This window comes from Cuculus canorus, chromosome 5 (genome assembly GCF_017976375.1).
Source record: "Cuculus canorus isolate bCucCan1 chromosome 5, bCucCan1.pri, whole genome shotgun sequence".
Lineage (NCBI taxonomy): Eukaryota > Metazoa > Chordata > Aves > Cuculiformes > Cuculidae > Cuculus > Cuculus canorus.
The window spans coordinates 11,358,920-11,375,160 of NC_071405.1; the positions used below are offsets into that span (position 1 = coordinate 11,358,920).

At 42.9% G+C, this 16,241-nt stretch overlaps 1 protein-coding gene across 4 annotated transcripts in view; it reads left to right on the forward strand.

Moving 5' to 3' along the window:
* LOC128852429 (uncharacterized) overlaps nt 1–16,241 on the forward strand; it is a 102,556-nt gene that overhangs the window by 67,528 nt on the left and 18,787 nt on the right. The window contains exon 6 of one of the 4 annotated variants that reach the window (XR_008450269.1): nt 640–773. The exons of the other annotated variants lie outside the window; for them this stretch is intronic. The gene's annotated coding sequence lies outside the window, so the exon portion shown is untranslated. Of the gene's footprint in view, nt 1–639; nt 774–16,241 lie in introns of those variants that run through there. 4 annotated transcript variants of the gene reach the window in all.

The following is a 16,241-nucleotide window of genomic DNA, read 5'->3' on the forward strand; positions in this document are numbered from 1 at the left end:
AGTATGAAGAAAGTGTATATGTGCTGTAGCTTTATATAGATATGCAGATATATCTGCAAATGTAATTTAAATTTATGGAAGGGTTTTAATAAGTAATTATCACATTAAATTTTCTGTATATAGTTATCGCCACCCATAGAAAAACACAATAAATGTTACTGAAAAGTACTAGACAGGTCATTCTATGTTGTATTAACCCCCAGGTGCAGTTTTGTGCTCTGATGATAATTAGGGATCATAAAGGTAATATTTATATGTGCAATATGTATATTGTGCCAATGCTGCTGACTGCAACCTCCTTTACTGATGATAAAGTTACCTAAAGGCAGAAGAGGTTGCAGAGATCCAAGTGGCACCTCAGGTTTAGGTTCCCAGTCATATTTCTGTACGGACAACTAATCTGCAAGTCTGTGATGGGAATCAAGCAGCTGTATATCTGCATCTTCCTCCTCATGTTTTCTGCTTATAAACAAGATTACAAGAGCCAAAGAAAATCTTTCTAGGAAATAAGTAGCTTGATTAACTCACAAAAAACTCATGGTCAGTTTACAGAGTCGTCAAAGATTGGGAATAGGAGATAAAGTATGAGAAAGTGTAGCCACACTCTCTCTGCTGAATGTTGTGCTTCTTGCCTTGCAGGCCAGCCCAGTGTTTTTCAAGCTGTAGCCCTCAGGCTTTTTGGAAACTAGAACTGAACTAACATAACATCTGGAATTTTACATTCCCAAGCCTTCTCACCTACGTGCAAAATCTGAGCATAACACAAATGATTTGTTCTCTCAGCTGTCTGCTCCTTAAGGGTTGTATTCTACGCTTCTGTATTACCCTACAATGCAGGGAAAAAGGTTTTGCACTTGAGTCCAGGTATAATTTTTTAAATTTATTCATCCGTCAAAAGAATGAATGATTACAGTTTGTGAAGTTACTTAAGCCTCAGCTAATTTTTTTTTTTTTGTTTGTTAAGAAAACACATTATGCAATGTGTCAAGCAGAAAAGTCTATTTAAAGAAAACACAACTATAAAAATCCCTCTCAGGGGGATGAAGACTGATAATAGAGGGTTCTTATTTGATGCCAATATGATTTTCCAGTAATCTTGAATACAATGAGTGAGGAAACATTGAGAAGTAGACTGTCCCAACAAGTGCTCATGAAATATGTTTTTCATCCCTGCCCAGTCAAAAGCTCATACTATTCACATGCCCTTAGGGCAACTACTTGAAAACATAACATATTTAGTTCCCTGCATAATCCTCATCAGTGCATATTTCTCTGTCTGAGGCGTTTGTGGATAGAATGCACTGAGGCTGAGAGAAAGCAAGTTGCTGTAAACTTTCCAGGGTGAGTGATGGCAAAATGATTGTAGAATGATAGAATGGTTTCGGTTGGAAGGGACGATAAAAGATCATCCAATTCCAACCCACTGCCATGGGCAGGGACACCTCCACTAAATCAGGCTGTTCAAAGCCCCATCCAACCTGGCCTTGAACACCTCCAGGGATGGGGCAGCCACAGCTTCCCTGGGCAACCTGTGCCAGTGCCTCACCACCCTCATCGTGAAGAAGTTATTTGTAATATCTAACCTAAATCTAACCCCTCCAGTTTAAAGCCACTCCCCCTTGTCCTATCACTACAAGCCTGTTCCAACAGTTCCATATCCTTCTTCATGATGTACCGCAACTGTACACTATGGTCAATGTAGTGAGAGGGATGGACTGCTAATAAATACATGAACCCCAGTACAGTGATGTGACGCTCTACTGATTGTTTCATGTCATCACTCTCGCACGTAGCTGCAGAAAATCCAGGCCCTCCCGAGGTGCCAACACACCAGTTTTATATCTTTAACTGATACGCAAGTGTCTTCCTTCTGTATATACGCTGGGTAGAAATAGCTAGGTTTATTTATAGTTGGTTTCCGTCTTCCCCTCAGTTATTTTTATCCTTACCAAACTTTAATCCTGGAAACTATTATAAAAGCCATTCATGAGCTGTGGGTGCAAATGAAAAAAATCATATGAGGAAAGCAAAAGCTTTGCCCTGAAACTTAATTCAGACTTGGTGAGGTCCTTGAAGCAGGTATCAGTTTTTGGCAATGCTGGAGCCCAGTGTTTTTGTCATGCTAAATGCAGTCCTGGTGTATTTAAGGGCCAGGTAGTCTGCTTTGAGCCTGAGGAAATTTTCTTATAATAAATAACTTCTCAGAGACGTGGCGCTGGCCTGAGTAACTCTGAGAGAATTCCAGTTTCTACTGTTCGCTGAAATGTGGGAGCACTGGCTCTCAGCCCCTATGGTGATGTGAGCTATACAGAGGCTTATATGAACTTTCCCCAGTGGAAAAAATACACTTCTTTGCCCCTGCTTGATAAGACGTATGATGTAAGATGTTCAATAATGCTATCAACTTGGTTTGCATCTAAGGGAATAATGACACATCCACGTGGTAGGACTGTGCCAAAACCTACTGGGCCAAAGCTTCAGAAACACAAATGCCAAAGCACTGACCCAATCGCCTCTCAGGACGGGGGCCAAATGCTGCTCCTCAGCCACGCTCAGCACTGCAGCTTTTGAGCCAATGTCTAGTTTTAAGCTGTTGAACAAGCCTCCTGTCTTCAGCAAGGTTGTTCTGAGCATGTAAATAAAATGCTTGCTCAAATACCTTCATGCTGAAGAGTCCTGTTTTCCTGGGGAGCTCCAATGGGGGAAATGCTTTAGAGCATCTGCCAGTGTGCGTTAGCATTGTGGGGGATAAGACAGAACAACACAGACCCACCCTGTGCCCTTCTGGAGCAACTCTGCTGCTTGCAAACTGCAATAGGGAAGTTTTGTAAGGGTAGTGAATGCCCTCCAGTGGCAGGAAAGAGGGAAATACTCTTTCGGGGTTCTTTTCCGTAATTGAATGCATCTGAATGCATCAATATCTTGCACAGTAGAGTTTTATGCAAGTAGTCGGGTTTTTTCCATGTTGATTTCGTTTATGCTTTTGGGTTTTAAACAATACTCTCATGATATGTCCAGGCATGTTTGTGGATGAGAGCAATTAAACTGCTTTGTTGCTGGTCTATAACATGAAAACTCCCTTCAGAGGGCATCAGCTATGCTGCAGCATATTTCCATGTATGTCATGGAGCAAACCTCTTGTAACAGAGAGGTGGTGTTGAGTACCCTACTTTCCAAATCCAGCAGATGCTCATAAACAAATAAGAAGCTTTTATAACCCTGAGCCAGAACCCCAAGACGGGTTTGAATACCCCCAAAGTGCTGACCCCAACACGTCTGTTTGCTGAAGTGTCTTCCCCAGTCTGTAGATACCTCCTGGTGTCCCGGCAGCGGGGAACTGCAGGGCACGTGCAGCAGGGCCAAACAGTCTTGTTTATGTCAAAAAGTCCACAATACTTCGGTGCTCTCTTAGGACAATTATCTTTAGGTTCTTTGGAGGAAGCGGATCCTAAGATGTTAACTCCATTCTTTCTGCTTCCCAGGTTCATATATGGGAACGGATCATTCTGATCATGCTGTTTACTGCTGGGGCCTTTTTCTTCTTCCAGGTTTCAGCTTGTTTTGATAGCCGGGCATCTATTGCCCAGCCTACTGCCAGTATACACCAACAGCCTGGAAGCTGAAAGGTGGTGTCATGGACACAATCCTGCCCAACGTAATTTCACTCTGGGTTGCCTCAGGGTTTAAACAGCTGGAAATCACATCTTTAGAAAGAGAATTAGGCAGTGCATATTATTTTTGCCATGCGAAGCACGGTCTTAACAAATATTCTAAAAATATTCATCTCAAAAAGGGCTGATGATAATGTGGGGGTTTGTGTCTCGTTGCCCTCTGCCATGCCCAGTCTGGTCCCGTGCTTGATTGCTCTTTGATGGGAAGAAAGCGGTCTTGATCAAGGCCTTTTCAGTTGTCTTTGATAAAATTACCTTTTTATTCACAAAAGATTTACTTAAAGTCTTCCTTAGGAACAAAAGATGATACCATGAGCTCCAAAGTAATATTTTTGGGTGATGCAGAGTCTGCACTTTTGGAAAAGAGATTAAGCTGTGCTGTGTGTACCCTGTGAATATCAGCACAGGTAAAAGAAGTAATTTGCACTTTAAATGACCCTGGATGTTGTCTCTGGAAATATTGCTTTTCCAGAAAGAATTTTCTGGGTTCATCGTCATTTGGTGACAGCCCAGGAAAAAGTGAGATCAGAAACAGATGCAAGTGTTACTGCAAGACGCATGAGTCTCTGTTGTAAACTCTGGCTGGTTTGCTGTATGGGCTTAGAACAAGTAATTCATCATTTCCCACATCTCCTTGTGTGCCTCTGTGTGACGAGCTACGAGAGGTTGACTATTTAACCATGCACCACTGATGAGGATTACGCTTACAAAATCTATAGGAAAAAGACTAATATTGTTCATATTGTTTATATGGGTTCTTAAGTGCACTGAAGTCTACTTTCCTTCCTGGTTTTAGCAGATCATTGATTTTACACATCTTCAAATATTTTACCCAGTTCAGCATGAAAATATGAAAAGATGGTTTTTATTTTGTTCTTGGAAATTCTTTTAAAAGAAAGAATTACCAGAGATATTAATTTAAAAGCACTGGTTATCATTCTTTTGATTTAAATGACTTAGTGAAATTGATAAAGATGCTGAGAGTTGTGTAGACCTACTCAGAGAAAAAAATTGTGTTTTTTTAAAATATAATTTATTATTTCTTTTATGTATTTTTTCTTTGACATTAATATTATGAATGCTTATAATACACACATAAACGTATATTATTACTAGTAATTCAAGAACAAAAGAGATCATCAGTTAAAGAAAAACATGATTTTCTGCTTTCTTCATACTGTTTTCCAAAGGCGATTCCCACCTTGATCCAAATTATGGTTTTCTGCTGTTGAAGGCTCTCAGGTTAGAAGTAAAAAAAAGTGTTTTCCACAGGATGCTCTGACAGAGCTGATTTCATGCCTATAGGTTGCAGCTGGATGTTAAGTTTTCTGTTTGCAAACATGAGTTATAACAGCATGTTCATTCTGCACAACTCAAATAATACAAGTGTCCAAAAAGTAATTCCTGTTGACTTTATGTTTGAAAACTCATGTTCTCAAACTTCGTCAGTCAATATTGCCTTGTGTGCGTTTGTGTCTATTGACAGGGTGCTGGGCTAAGAGGAAAATGGGAACTCGTGTTGACACAGTGTTACTTGGAGTATAAAGTACTTATCTGCTGGGAGAGTCATGTTTAACTAAAGGAGTGGCATTCGACATCATTACTCATTTGAAATCAAGCACTGCAGTTAATTTGTTCAAATAGCGGATCCGCAGCTTCATGTGAAGTCTTGCTGCACCATCAGCCTGATCTGGCTGGGCTGGGTGTGGTACTAAAAGTAGTAAAACAGGAATCTTTGCCTTGTTTGGTCCTTGTAACTCTGTCTGGCTCTGGCAGAGGCATCGTGCAAAGCTTTCAGGCAGCAGCATCCCTGGAGGTCATTTTGTTTTTCCTAGGGAATGTTAGCTCTGCTGCCTCTGCTCCGTGCAGCCCAAGAGGGAGGATGTGAGCTTTGAATCATAGAATCATCACGTTGGAAAGGACCCACTGGATCATCGAGTCCAACCGTTCCTAACACTCCTTTAAACCATGTCCCTAAGCACTTCATCAACCCGTTCCTCAAACACCTCCAGGGAAGGTGACTCAACCACTTGAGCATCAGTAGGACCAAGAGCTGCCCACCCTTGGGCTTTAACCTTGCTGAGCCACAGCTCCCGGAGCTATGAGCTCCTCTCACAGATTCACCTATAGCTCAGACAAGCAACAAAACACTGCTGCAGCTGCCCCTGTCCTCAACACAGCACATGCTGGTGTTCTCTGCAGTGGTGGTCGCTGGAGTTAGTAAAGTCTAACAAAGTTTTAGTGAGCATTTATCTGCATATGTAGCCAGCTTTGAGGATCATGTCGGTACCTTGATTCTGAAGGTACCGTGTTAACGCAGAAAAGGAACTGGAGTACATTCAAACTCCTTCACACTCAGTTCACTGATGTTTTCAAGTTAATAGAGCAGCTGCAGTGATACTGAGTTTTGGACACAGCGTTTTTCACTCCCAGTTTAATGTCTGTTCTTAACACGGTGATAACCATCTCCTGTGCAGTTTTGGGGTTTATGACCTTCCCTTTGCCTTTTTCTGAACATTGTTGTGACCCTTGCATGAGTCCTTGAGTCAGCATCTGTGTGCAAGAGGATGCAGGGGGTCTCGAGTGGCGAGAGGAGGACTTGCAGTGTCAGATCTTTCATGTCCTTGATTTTTTTTTTTTAAATATATATTCTGAAACATACCCCATGAAGGAAAGGAATCTGTGAGCTCATGCCATTTCTATGTTCAACAACCCTTTCTGAGAGAACGCTTTTCCCCTTCCAGAAGGAGAGGTGAGGGATGTGTTTATGAGTGAGGGTGGTGGTGCATGGCAGAAGAGTACCTGAACTCATCCCATCCTTCCTGTCCTAAACAAGAACCTAAAAATGCTGCCAAAATCACTCACTGCAAAACATAGAATAGACCTCCTTGGCCACATAAAAGCTGACTGGAGCTATGCCTCTGTTCAAAATGCTTTCAGATTTATAGGCTGTGTGATCTAACTGGAAATAATTGGAAGGAAACAGAAGGCTGTCAAGGAGTATTAATTCTTCTCCTTATTCTGGACAAATAACCCTACAGGTAAAAAGAGCATAGGAATGTGTTTATTCTGATGAGGCATTTGATCTGGTAGGGAAAGGCAATTACAGAGCCAAATTCACCCTCTGTGCTGCCCAAACTCCAGGAGATCTGGGCTGCAGGTCATACCTGTTAGTAAGTCCATAACCACTACAAAGCCTCCTATAGAAGGTAAAAAAGTTGGGGAAAGTGACTGTAGCAACACTTACTAATCCTTAGCCCTTCCTACAGTGATTATTTTAAGTTGGGTCCATGACTTGGAAAGCCCATTTCTAACCTCCATAAGCCAATACTGCTACACTCCCGGTCACGGGTGTCTCCAGTGGCTCTGGGCATTTGTGTGCTCTGCAGAAGGGACCTCAGCTCTGCACAGCCAGAAGGCAAGGAGAGTGGAGCAGTGCGGAATGCATGCCAGAGCACCCTCCACCCCTACTGAGAGACAGATAGTGCCTAACATGCATCCCCTCTCCCTGCTGTGGAGGCAGAAGCGGGTCTGAAGGGTACTGTGAACATCTGCTGAGAAAAAATGCCTATGTGGATGTTCAGTGCGGCACCTGAGTGTGTAGGTGTGCTCCAAGCTGCTGGGGAGGTATCCACTGCTTGTGGTCCCTGGAATGATGCTGATGTCACCCTACACAACTCTGGGACACTGGCAGGTTATGTGGGATGTGGTGGCACAGGCAAAAGCAGTCTGAACTGCAGACACCTCAGGACCTTTGAGGTCAAACAGTGGGATGGATGCATCACGAGTCTGGACACCCTTCATTTTAGGCAGAGGTGAGGAGGTTGCTAACCAAAGATCTGGACTGAGACGCTGAAAGTCTCTGGAGGATCTAGCTCTGGTTGATGCCCTGCAGTCTGTTCCCTGGTGCGTTTTTCTGATGCCTCCATATGCACAGGGCCATGCCTCTCTGGGTACTGGGCTGCAGCCCTTTAGGCACTGCCTCCAGCCAGAATGAGGAAAGCCCTCAGCAGTGCTCCTGAGCCCAGACGTGGCTATGGACCAAGTCCAAGGCTGCTGCTCATATGTTTCTAATCACTGAACCAGGATGGCTGTGTTACGTCCTGGCTGCTTGGTTTTAAACATTATTTTCCCAGGGTGAGTAATGTTAAAAGTGGAGAGCTTGTTGAGGGGAATGTGTGTCTATAATGTAGAATATTATTCCTAAATACCTAGTAAATTTTTCAGTGCAGGGAAAGATAAGTTGTTGTGCTTGCTTGTGAGAATGAATTGCACACATAGAAAGGGAAGGTTGATTTCTTTGCTGCTCTTGTTACTGTTCACTTTGGAGCTTGAGTGTGGGCTTCCTCAAACAGCTGATGCCCAGGTGAGGTTTGACTGTGCAGCAGAGCACCATGTGCAGATGTTGTGTGTTGGCTGCTAGAGCCTCTCAGCACAAGGCTCTCCCACAAGCAGTTGGGTGAGCCCAAAAGGTGTGCAGGTAAATGTACTGAAACCACCCTCACTGAAACAGAGATGAGTCTAGCTAAGTATCTATCCTTCACCTAGCTCACAAAAATCCAGTTGCGAATGAACCATTTGCTATACGGTCAGCAGAATAAGCAGAAATGGAATACACTTTCTGAGCTCCAATGCTGTGACCTGTGCCACGTGTGGAAAAAGAAATACTCTGAGTAGGTATTTGCAGTGATGTTGGAGCAAAGTACACAGCCAGGATAAAGAGCTCCATGGGAACACAGTATTCCCGGATACATGCTTAAGTTGGAAACAAGTCTCATCCTCACTGAACTGCTCTTTCAGAATGCCTTTCTGCATCGAATGTGAAGGAAGGCCATGCTTTCTGCCGTCACCAGCGCTGTGTCTGGTGCCCAGCCGTTACCTTCCTCTCCAGGGCAAAGAGAAAATTGTAGAGGAAGTTCCAAGTGTAGGAGCTCCAGGAAATCAAGGACTGCAAAATAAAACATCAGGGTGGGCGCATGCTGCCACCACCCGCAGCCCCAACCTTCATATAATTCATGCTCAGAGTTTCTCAAGGGGAAATCCATATTCCTTACTCGTGTTTAGGCTGAGGGGGGCGTTAGGCAAGTTTGGTGCACACCCCATATCACAACCAGACTTGGAGGGTAACTTTGCTGCTAATACAGTAGGTATGACTAAAACCAACATGGAAGAGCTTGGCTTTCCAACAGAAACTGCATCCTTCATTATACTGTGATTTGATTGGCTCCTTCCAACTACAGGTTTCTTAAAATATTAACAGCTGAGGCTGCCTGCAGTACGGTAATGGAGCTTCTGTACTCAAACCTATCTGGGCTGATGAAGCTGTGGAGCCACTAGATGGAGGTCCCGTCTCATCAGCTGCAGCTAAAACCGAGGAAGCCAACTTATACATGGGAAATGAAACAAAACAGGTCCTGGGACCTTGGCTCATGCTCCAAGTGGTACATAATATGAATGGGAGTCTTGTCCGCTGGCACTGGGGGTCTGGTCCCACACAGGGGAAGTCCAAGGCCACGTTGCTCCTTTTTTTATTCTTGGTCTAAGATGCTGGTCCCAGGTCTTTAACCCCCTGCTCTAGTGAAAAAAATAAAAATACTTCCAGTGCTGTGGGTATTCTTTCCTAGCCAAAATAGTTCACTCCATTGCATTTTTCTGGGGGGGAAAAAAAAAAAGTCAAACTACTGAAAACATGTACATTTCTAAGTGGCTGCAGCCTTATCATTTTTCTTCAGCTGTTAAGTATTTTCACACAAGGTCACCAATAGCACTTCTTATTAATGATTTAGAGTAGGTACTAGAGACTTGTTCTGGGGTGGGCAGCCCTGGTTTCTCTGTGGGGTAAGGGGATGCTCCTGCTGCACAAGAAGCTTCTAAGAGCTGCAGCCTCTTGCCGGGCATCCCTGACAGCAAGTGATCCTGTGAAGAGCTGTTGGCACTTATTTGCTTATAAATGAGGAAGATATGATTAAACTAATCTGCATTTCTTCCTAATTCAGGCCTCTGCTGTTAGTTTCTGGCCTCCCTCCACTGTTGCACTATGCAACAATGATAATGCGAGGGAGACCAGCCTAGACCAGAAACCCAGCTGACTGCAAAAAGAGAGGTGCAGGACAGCCTGCCCCTAAAGTGTAGCTCACTGGGGATGCTCCAGTCAAAATTCATTATCCCCAAGTCATTTTGCAACTTCTCTGCCTTAAGCCTGGCAGCTGATGCCAGGAGACTCGCTTGTAGAAGACGGGATTCCGTGAGCTCCTAGGGAGCTGCATTGCTCCCCACACACCTGGGCAGCTGCCTGGACAACCCCTCACGCACATGGTGTTCGGCTTTAAGGCTCTGTGGAGGGTACGTACACTGGCAGATAGGATAAAACATCCCTTCCTCAGTGTTATGGCCATAAATACCAAAACCTGATGGGAACATAACAAATCTGTCCTAAATTTTGTTCAGTGTTCTGGCTTCCTGGGACACCCAAGTCTGTCTATGAGGATACTGCTGGAAAACCAGGGGGTGGTGAGAGTTCACCCCCCTCTGTGAATGCTTTGAACACAGAAAATGTCAGGGAGGATCACTGAGCTGGGAACATTAGTATTAAGTGGAAAACTTTCAGGGGGCTTATCAGCTCCTTGGCACAGTAATGTGATAAATCATCCATAAAGTGCTTTTCCAGCAGATGTGGCTGTACAATGTGTGATGTATCTGACAGCAAACATCTGTCTGGGCTGCAGCAACAATGTGGTCTGTTTTTCCTATCGTATTGGTTTATCTTACTCATCTGATGGAGATAAAGTTCCCCTGAACCTTGGCTTCCCCCTGGTTGCTGTGCTTTCCAGCTGAGCACCCTCCACCCTGTACACCACAGCAGGGGTGGGGAGCAGACTACAAGGTCACTGTGGCTGCAGGTCAGGGGGAGGCTGGGCTGCCACATGGCTTGATTTGAAGATCAAACTTCAGTTATGAGAATAACTGAACTGGACCCCTCACCACAAGAAGGAAGTTGAGGCTCTGGAGCGTGTCCAGAGAAGAGCAACAAAGCTGGTGAGGGGGCTGGAGAACAAGTCTGACGAGGAGCGGCTGAGAGAGCTGGGGTTGTTTAGCCCGGAGAAGAGGAGGCTGAGGGGAGACCTTATTACTCTCTACAACTACCTGAAAGGAGGTTGTGGAGAGGAGGGAGCTGGCCTCTTCTCCCAAGTGACAGGGGACAGGACAAGAGGGAATGGCCTCAAGCTCTGCCAGGGGAGGTTCAGGTTGGATATCAGAAAAAAATTCTTCACGGAAAGAGTCATTGGGCACTGGCAGAGGCTGCCCAGGGAGGTGGTCGAGTCGCCTTCCCTGGAGGTGTTTAAGGAACGGGTGGATGAAGTGCTGAGGGACATGGTTTAGGGAGTGTTAGGAATGGTTGGACTCGATGATCCAGTGGGTCCTTTCCAACCTGGTGATTCTGTGTGAATTTAACACGGCTCCATTTGAATTAGGTTGCAGATTGCATCAAAAAAAGGAAAAGGACTTACTGTCTTCTTCCAGCTAGGCTGTAGTCTCACCAACCATACTTATTCTTGCTCGACCTCAGTGGACCTCTCAGGAGATGTTAATCTCTAAGTTTCCACAAATTTAATATGAATTCCCATAAAAGCAACTGAATGCCTGATACCTAAGGCCCCTGTTTAACTGCAGGCAAAGTCCTGGGCATTAGCTTTTGGCCTTCACTTAGTTCCTGTACAAAGAAGACGGCTTTGTGCTTCAGCTTATGTCTGTATGGCTGCGGCTATGAGGTTGCAAATGCAAAGTTCAGGGAAAAAAATTCAAACAGTCAAATGGAAATCTGTGAGGCTGGTTAAATCCCACAGACTGGGAAAAGGAACTCATCCTGCAGCAGGTGCAGCCAGAAGCGGACTCTGAAATATGTGTCTGCTTCATCTTCTGACTCAGAAATAATTAATATGACTGGAAAAAAAGAGTAAGTCAGAAGTAAATCCTTAGTTATAGTGATGAGTGAAGTACCCTAGAAGAGACAATATTTTGCCCTCTAACATTGATGGTTCTTTTAGCTTTGATAGCCACTCATTATGAAAAAAAAATAATTATGCTTTTATATAATGATGGAAATAACGGCAATGGGTAAAAGTAAGTACTACATAAAGCACGTTATTGATAAATAAAAAGATATTGAGAGTTAAAGAATCTAGTGGATTGCCTGCCCCTAGGCAAGGGGATGGTGTTGCGAGGGCAGAGGAGTGATGAAGTCAAGGAGAAGCTGCAAATACAATGCACAAAACTGCCTCCATTTCCTTGCAGGGCGTGCCTGTATGAGAACTACCACCACGTGGCATTGGAGAAAGGTGAAAGGATGAGGAAAGGCTCTGTCTAAATCTTTGCCGTTGCCAAAAAACCCTATCATGCAATCTGGCTGTGTAGCATTTGTTTTTCTTGGCAATCTTGTAGAGGAGCCAAGCAAATGAATGGGTAGGGTTTGCCTACCCTGGTCTAGTGGGTTTACTTGTCAAAGTGAAAACAAAGGGAAGCAGCACCCAAAAACTTCATCATCAACAGGATATTGAAAACAGCAAAGGACTGGAGGAAAATCTATGGGCTTTGGTAGTTAGAACTGAGAGTTGTATACCGCTGTAGAGTGTTAATCAGCTCCTCTGTCATGAGCAGCATTTCAAAGGTATGCTATCCCAGAGCTCGCTGCAGCAGCTGCCTCCTCGCCTGCTTCCTTTCAAGTGCAGTGTATGTCCCCCTAGCACATTTTCGTAACAACATTCCTGTTTGATTAAAGAAAAAAAGCTGGCCAAGATTTCAGAAATTGAGCATGACATACTCTGGAAATTGCTGTACCTTCTCCATGTCCATTGCTCTGTGATCTTTGCTGCTTTGAATGCTTCCAAAAATAACATGAAAGAGATTCACGGCTTGATTATTGCCAAAATGAGTAGTTATTGATCTAAATGACTGCTTGGAAAGGAAGATGATAGAGAAACCATGCTCTGTTATCCACATGTTTTGACCTCCTGTCTCGTTTTGCTTGAGCTAATGGGGAAAGACGTTTATCGTGGCTTGGCAACAAAGAAAATTCCCTGCTTGCTTTAAAGTTACTGGGCGCTTTTACATATTAAAGAAAAGTCATAAAAACACATAAAACACTTGACTTTAAAAACATTTTGAGAATGAAACCAGCTTATATCCTACAAAACAGCCCGGAGCGGCTCTTAACCCTTTGGTTGACCAGATGATACCTTTGACATATAGTGAAGCAGCCCTGGGGCCATTCTGAATTGCTGTGGCTCTGCTGAAGATCCTTTTAAGAGCAGAGAAAACCAGCAGCTAATTGGTTGCTCTGGCCATTCTTCCTCTTCCCCAATGCTGCCTTGCAGGAGAAGTTACAGGAGACTGGGAGATGTACCTCTCCCTGTCCTCGTGCTCTGGAAGGAGCAGTGCTGTCCGCCTGCCCACACCTTGGTCACCACAGCCCCAGCCCCAGGGCAGACAGCGTGGCTGCAAAATCCTTTTCCTTCCTTATCTCCCCATGGCTCATCCCATGTCTGATACTCAGGTTGATTTCAGCCAGAAACATCACATTAGTAACCACATCCATGCTTTAGTTAAAGTTTGATACTATGGCATTTTCTAGAGGTGATGTAGTTCCCTGACTTTGACAATTTCCCTTTCTGGACTTTAATCAGCTGTCGTGTAGACAAATAGGTTTCTTGTGAGTGGCTGTGATTTATTTTCCTTTTTGCTTTGGTGTGGGGTGGATTTTTTGTTTCTTTGGGTTTTTTAAAAGGGATTTTTGTGCTCTTTCTGTGTGTCAATCTTTACTATCTTTTTTTGTGCTATGGGACTGGAATAACAGGGTGGGAGGATCTTTTGCTGTAATCTTAAAATATCTGTATAAAATATATTTATTATGTTAGCTTTTACCAAAAGTTATTTCAAATATCCAGCAGGGAACATTCAAATATGACTTGCCCTAAACTGACAGCTTTATGAATGTGTAGATTAGAATAAAAACTCGTCTTAGGGAGAATTTGAGACAAGATTTTTAAGGATTTCTTCTGATTTGTGTTAGAGGAAAAACACAGCACAGAATAAATACACATTTTCCAAGACTAATATATTTCATGTGTCATGAAAGGCTGCATTTAATTTGCTGGACATATATAAAGCAATGTACTTCAACTTTCAAAGCTGGGCAGTTAATCCAGCTTTCTTCCTACAATAAGCATTTGGAAATCTCTCTGGACTTGGTGTTACTGTCCACGCAGCCAAAAGGAGTTGGCACGCGCTGCAGGTAGCTCAGCAGTGGCTAAAGTGGAACTGTAATGAAGTGATCTACAGAGATTTGGGTGTACCACAATGCCCAAGATGCTGCTTGCTTTCAGAAAGCTTTAAAAACTAGCTGGAAATTTGATATATATATATAAAAAAAATATTTTTAAAATCATACATGAAAACAATTCCATGGGATTGGATCCAACATCCATTGCTACAAAATGCAATGGGAAGAACTGAAAGGTAGGACAAAAGAGAAAAGGCATTTGCAAACAATAAAATGGATATGTATTTTTCCTGTTTCCTCTACCTGTGCTGTGAGCTCACTGGATGCAGCCGGTTGCTCACCACCGGTTGGACAGCTGCTGCATCATTGACAGCATAAAAGCAACGTGACATTATATCTTCTGGAGTACAATTCACTAAGCACAATTATGTCCATCAGAACTCTTGGGATACAGCCCAATGCTTCTTCAGAGCTGTCTTTCCAAGGTATATTACCAGTCAATTTTTCTCGCTGCTATAAGACGGTAAAGACAGCTGGGTCTGGTACCTGTGATGCCTTGGGCACCCATGCTGGGTGACCTGTGCGCTCACATAAGTTTTGCAGGCAGACCTATCTGAAAGCTTTGCTCTGCCATTCTTTGGTGGAGATATGGAGATATTAACCCATCTTGGGCTTCATCCTTTATTTAGCCTGATCAGGTACCAGGATGGTCATCAGGAGATCTACTTTGCAGATCATTACAGAGATACTATATTTTCCCAGTGTTTAGAATCAAAATTTCTGACATAGTTAGTAGCTGGATGCTAGAAGCTGAGCAGAGGATTTGCAGCCAGAAACAAGCTTTGATTGCGCATCAGATTTTGGTGGGTAGCCTAACCTTTTCCCAGTTAAATCAGACATCATGCCATAGTACACAGAGGCCACGTAGGGATTAGATTTTATACATACAGGACTTCACATTTCCCCTGGTAAACAGTTTTTATCACTCTTTGTACTCTGAAATACTTTGTTGAATATATAGTAGCTTGAATGATGTTATAGTTAACACTAAAGGATTTGTGTGCTGCAAACGGCACACAAGCAGAGTGATTGCGCTGATAGGAAACTGGAGCCACAGCACCCCTCCACCTGCCCTTCTTACCTGCGCACGTGCTTGTAAACTGAAAAGCTGTGCTTTTAAAGTAGTTATTATGATTTTATTTATTTAACATTGATTGCTACTGCGTACTGTGATTGTACTGTGGGCAATGTGGACAGTTCAAGGAGGTGTGGGTGTATAAAGTTCAACGTATCTCAGGCGAAAAGTATGAGCTTTGAGGATCTCCAGTGTGAGTTTTTAAGAGGTGATACTTCGCTGACAAAAAATCCCAGCAGTGCAAAATTAGATCCATTGAGAGCCTTGATTAATTTTGAGGATGTCTTCTGTTTTCCACGCAGCTATTCAAAGCTATGGGTTTAGTTGTGTTTTTACTGTATGTTAAGGATACAGGATAAACATGAATGAATCCAGACCTGGTCATATTTACACATATCTGTAAATTACAATTTCATATCTGTGTGCAAGACTTTATGTGCAAGATTAGATATGAGCCCCATACAGTCCAATCAGTTCCATAATAGCTTTCAATAAACAGAAATTTGAATACATTTTTTAGAAAAGTACAGCATAAAAGCAGAATACATATCTCACTATTAACCATCAGTATTAATCCCAAGATACCTTGTTTTAAAGTTATAAATTGCAATCTTTACTGAATTGTTATATGGAAAAAAAATCACAGTTAAATCCCAGTACTGCTGGTATCTTACAGAATATTGGTATTAACCTTTCCTCATCTTTTCCCCCTTTTATAGCAAAGGCAAAAAATACTTTCCTCATGTTTCCAAAATGAATCGTTAAAAGAGGCACTAAGAAATCAGCTTACCACTAAAAGCCAGTTTTGTTATGCTATATCTTACTGTCAGAACTTTGACAAAAATAGTTTGCTACTTACTAAGGAGGAGAGGATTCAAACTGTACTACGCTAGGTCATGAGCAAATCCTAATTTATTTTTATTTGATTATTCAGCTGGGGTATCTGTTGACTGTATCTGATGAACAGAAGCTATGGAAGTATTTGCGAGCTGATGTTAGGGTCTCACTTAGGTATTTTGTGTCAACAAAGTTCATTCTAGAGTTATTTAATGTTGTAATTACAGTTTTATTGTTTTAACCTATCATGAAGAGACTAGGATTTATTTGATTTTCAAGCAATAGTTTGAAAATAAACAGTGGAACAGTGCAGATCGGTGGG